At 52.6% G+C, this 5,000-nt stretch overlaps 1 pseudogene across 1 annotated transcript in view; it reads left to right on the top strand.

Moving 5' to 3' along the window:
• Nucleotides 1-5,000, top strand: part of LOC306918872 (diacylglycerol kinase iota-like) — a 26,679-nt pseudogene that overhangs the window by 18,221 nt on the left and 3,458 nt on the right. Inside the window, exon 13 of the transcript XR_013792551.1 lies at nt 3,081-3,117. The product of XR_013792551.1 is annotated as a diacylglycerol kinase iota-like (transcript). The remainder of the gene's footprint in view (nt 1-3,080; nt 3,118-5,000) is intronic.

Genomic DNA, 5,000 nt, shown 5'->3' with positions numbered 1-5,000 from the left:
CCACACGTCACCCTAAAACACCCTGGACAACGCTCCACACGTCCCAGACTCTTCTCCCTTCTCTAAAACACCCTGGACAACGCTCCACACGTCCCAGACTCTTCTCCCTTCTCTAAAACACCCTGGACAACGCTCCACACGTCCCAGACTCTTCTCCCTTCTCTAAAACACCCTGGACAACGCTCCACGCGTCCCAGACTCTTCTCCCTTCTCTAAAACACCCTGGACAACGCTCCACGCGTCCCAGACTCTTCTCCCTTCTCTAAAACACCCTGGACAACGCTCCACGCGTCCCAGACTCTTCTCCCTTCTCTAAAACACCCTGGACAACGCTCCACGCGTCCCAGACTCTTCTCCCTTCTCTAAAACACCCTGGACAACGCTCCACGTGTCCCAGACTCTTCTCCCTTCTCTAAAACACCCTGGACAACGCTCCACACGTCCCAGACTCTTCTCCCTTCTCTAAAACACCCTGGACAACGCTCCACACGTCCCAGGCTCTTCTCCCTTCTCTAAAACACCCTGGACAACGCTCCACGCGTCCCAGACTCTTATCCCTTCTCTAAAACACCCTGGACAACGCTCCACACGTCCCAGACTCTTCTCCCTTCTCTAAAACACCATGGACAACGCTCCACACGTCCCAGACTCTTCTCCCTTCTCTAAAACACCCTGGACAACGCTCCACGCGTCCCAGACTCTTCTCCCTTCTCTAAAACACCCTGGACAACGCTCCACACGTCCCAGACTCTTCTCCCTTCTCTAAAACACCCTGGACAACGCTCCACACGTCCCAGACTCTTCTCCCTTCTCTAAAACACCCTGGACAACGCTCCACACGTCCCAGACTCTTCTCCCTTCTCTAAAACACCATGGACAACGCTCCACACGTCCCAGACTCTTCTCCCTTCTCTAAAACACCCTGGACAACGCTCCACGCGTCCCAGACTCTTCTCCCTTCTCTAAAACACCCTGGACAACGCTCCACACGTCCCAGACTCTTCTCCCTTCTCTAAAACACCCTGGACAACGCTCCACGCGTCCCAGACTCTTCTCCCTTCTCTAAAACACCCTGGACAACGCTCCACGCGTCCCAGACTCTTCTCCCTTCTCTAAAACACCCTGGACAACGCTCCACGCGTCCCAGACTCTTCTCCCTTCTCTAAAACACCCTGGACAACGCTCCACGCGTCCCAGACTCTTCTCCCTTCTCTAAAACACCCTGGACAACGCTCCACGTGTCCCAGACTCTTCTCCCTTCTCTAAAACACCCTGGACAACGCTCCACACGTCCCAGACTCTTCTCCCTTCTCTAAAACACCCTGGACAACGCTCCACACGTCCCAGGCTCTTCTCCCTTCTCTAAAACACCCTGGACAACGCTCCACGCGTCCCAGACTCTTATCCCTTCTCTAAAACACCCTGGACAACGCTCCACACGTCCCAGACTCTTCTCCCTTCTCTAAAACACCATGGACAACGCTCCACACGTCCCAGACTCTTCTCCCTTCTCTAAAACACCCTGGACAACGCTCCACGCGTCCCAGACTCTTCTCCCTTCTCTAAAACACCCTGGACAACGCTCCACACGTCCCAGACTCTTCTCCCTTCTCTAAAACACCCTGGACAACGCTCCACACGTCCCAGACTCTTCTCCCTTCTCTAAAACACCCTGGACAACGCTCCACACGTCCCAGACTCTTCTCCCTTCTCTAAAACACCATGGACAACGCTCCACACGTCCCAGACTCTTCTCCCTTCTCTAAAACACCCTGGACAACGCTCCACGCGTCCCAGACTCTTCTCCCTTCTCTAAAACACCCTGGACAACGCTCCACACGTCCCAGACTCTTCTCCCTTCTCTAAAACACCCTGGACAACGCTCCACACGTCCCAGACTCTTCTCCCTTCTCTAAAACACCCTGGACAACGCTCCACACGTCCCAGACTCTTCTCCCTTCTCTAAAACACCCTGGACAACACTCCACACGTCCCAGACTCTTCTCCCTTCTCTAAAACACCCTGGACAACGCTCCACGCGTCCCAGACTCTTCTCCCTTCTCTAAAACACCCTGGACAACGCTCCACACGTCCCAGACTCTTCTCCCTTCTCTAAAACACCCTGGACAACGCTCCACACGTCCCAGACTCTTCTCCCTTCTCTAAAACACCCTGGACAACGCTCCACACGTCCCAGACTCTTCTCCCTTCTCTAAAACACCCTGGACAACGCTCCACGCGTCCCAGACTCTTATCCCTTCTCTAAAACACCCTGGACAACGCTCCTCGCGTCCCAGACTCTTCTCCCTTCTCTAAAACACTGTGGACAACGCTCCACGCGTCCCAGACTCTTCTCCCTTCTCTAAAACACCCTGGACAACGCTCCACACGTCCCAGACTCTTCTCCCTTCTCTAAAACACCCTGGACAACGCTCCACACGTCCCAGACTCTTCTCCCTTCTCTAAAACACCCTGGACAACGCTCCACACGTCCCAGACTCTTCTCCCTTCTCTAAAACACCCTGGACAACGCTCCACACGTCCCAGACTCTTCTCCCTTCTCTAAAACACCCTGGACAACGCTCCACACGTCCCAGACTCTTCTCCCTTCTCTAAAACACCCTGGACAACGCTCCACACGTCCCAGACTCTTCTCCCTTCTCTAAAACACCCTGGACAACGCTCCACACGTCCCAGACTCTTCTCCCTTCTCTAAAACACCCTGGACAACGCTCCACACGTCCCAGACTCTTCTCCCTTCTCTAAAACACCCTGGACAACGCTCCACACGTCCCAGACTCTTCTCCCTTCTCTAAAACACCCTGGATAACGCTCCACACGTCCCAGACTCTCCTCCCTTCCCAAGAACAATATAGAGCTATTTAACACTTACTGAAAAAACACTATAGCAATGATTACTATGACATTATAGCACATTTCAGCCATATCATCTTTAACAAAATGTGGATGGATGGATGAATGGATGGATGGATGGATTCATTCATTCATTCATTCATTCATTAATTAATACAACAACAACATGCCCTTTTCACTAAAACATTGCTCGTTCTTGTCTTCAGGCTCGAAGGTCATTCTGGACTTGGTGGACAGAGAGAGGTATGTGTGTCAGGTCAATCTAAGGTCATTCTAAGGTCATTCTTAGGTCATTCTAAGGTCATTCTAAGGTCATGGGTCATGAGGTATGTGTGTCGTTTTTAGGAACTATTTCGCGTTTTTACACGGCTCCGTTGAATGCTTGATTCTGATTGGTCAGGCGCTGAATTCAGCGCTGTGTTTTATTTCTTGATAATGACCAATCGGGCTCAATAACAGAATAAGCTGACCTATAGACACACCCCCTGTTACCTCCTGACCTATAGACGCACCCCCTGTTACCTCCTGACCTATAGACACACCCCCTGTTACCTCCTGACCTATAGACACACCCCCTGTTACCTCCTGACCTATAGACACACCCCCTGTTACCTCCTGACCTATAGACACACCCCCTGTTACCTCCTGACCTATAGACACACCCCCTGTTACCCCCTGACCTATAGACACACCCCCTGTTACCTCCTGACCTATATACACACCCCCTGTTACCTCCTGACCTATAGCTGACGCACCCCCTGTTACCTCCTGACCTATAGCTGACACACCCCCTGTTACCTCCTGACCTATAGCTGACGCACCCCCTGTTACCTCCTGACCTATAGCTGACGCACCCCCTGTTACCTCCTGACCTATAGACACACCCCCTGTTACCTCCTGACCTATAGACACACCCCATGTTACCTCCTGACCTATAGACACACCCCCTGTTACCTCCTGACCTATAGACACACCCCCTGTTACCTCCTGACCTATAGCTGACACACCCCCTGTTACCTCCTGACCTATAGACACACCCCCTGTTACCTCCTGACCTATAGCTGATGCACCCCCTGTTACCTCCTGACCTATAGACACACCCCCTGTTACCTGCTGACCTATAGACACACCCCCTGTTACCTCCTGACCTATAGACACACCCCCTGTTACCTCCTGACCTATAGCTGATGCACCCCCTGTTACCTCCTGACCTATAGACACACCCCTTGTTATCTCCTGACCTATAGACACACCCCCTGTTACCTCCTGACCTATAGACAAACCCCCTGTTACCTCCTGACCTATATACACACCCCCTGTTACCTCCTGACCTATAGCTGACGCACCCCCTGTTACCTCCTGACCTATAGCTGACACACCCCCTGTTACCTCCTGACCTATAGCTGACGCACCCCCTGTTACCTCCTGACCTATAGCTGACGCACCCCCTGTTACCTCCTGACCTATAGACACACCCCCTGTTACCTCCTGACCTATAGACACACCCCATGTTACCTCCTGACCTATAGACACACCCCCTGTTACCTCCTGACCTATAGACACACCCCCTGTTACCTCCTGACCTATAGCTGACACACCCCCTGTTACCTCCTGACCTATAGACACACCCCCTGTTACCTCCTGACCTATAGCTGATGCACCCCCTGTTACCTCCTGACCTATAGACACACCCCCTGTTACCTGCTGACCTATAGACACACCCCCTGTTACCTCCTGACCTATAGACACACCCCCTGTTACCTCCTGACCTATAGCTGATGCACCCCCTGTTACCTCCTGACCTATAGACACACCCCTTGTTATCTCCTGACCTATAGACACACCCCCTGTTATCTCCTGACCTATAGACACACCCCCTGTTACCTCCTGACCTATAGCTGATGCACCCCCTGTTACCTCCTGACCTATAGACACACCCCCTGTTACCTCCTGACCTATAGACACACCCCCTGTTACCTCCTGACCTATAGACACACCCCCTGTTATCTCCTGACCTATAGACACACCCCCTGTTACCTCCTGACCTATAGCTGATGCACCCCCTGTTACCTCCTGACCTATAGACACACCCCCTGTTACCTCCTGACCTATAGACACACCCCCTT

This window comes from Electrona antarctica, assembly GCF_951216825.1.
Source record: "Electrona antarctica genome assembly, contig: scaffold_267, whole genome shotgun sequence".
Taxonomy (NCBI): domain Eukaryota; kingdom Metazoa; phylum Chordata; class Actinopteri; order Myctophiformes; family Myctophidae; genus Electrona; species Electrona antarctica.
Note: the sequence above shows the minus strand (reverse complement) of the source record. Positions and strands in the feature narration are given on the sequence as shown.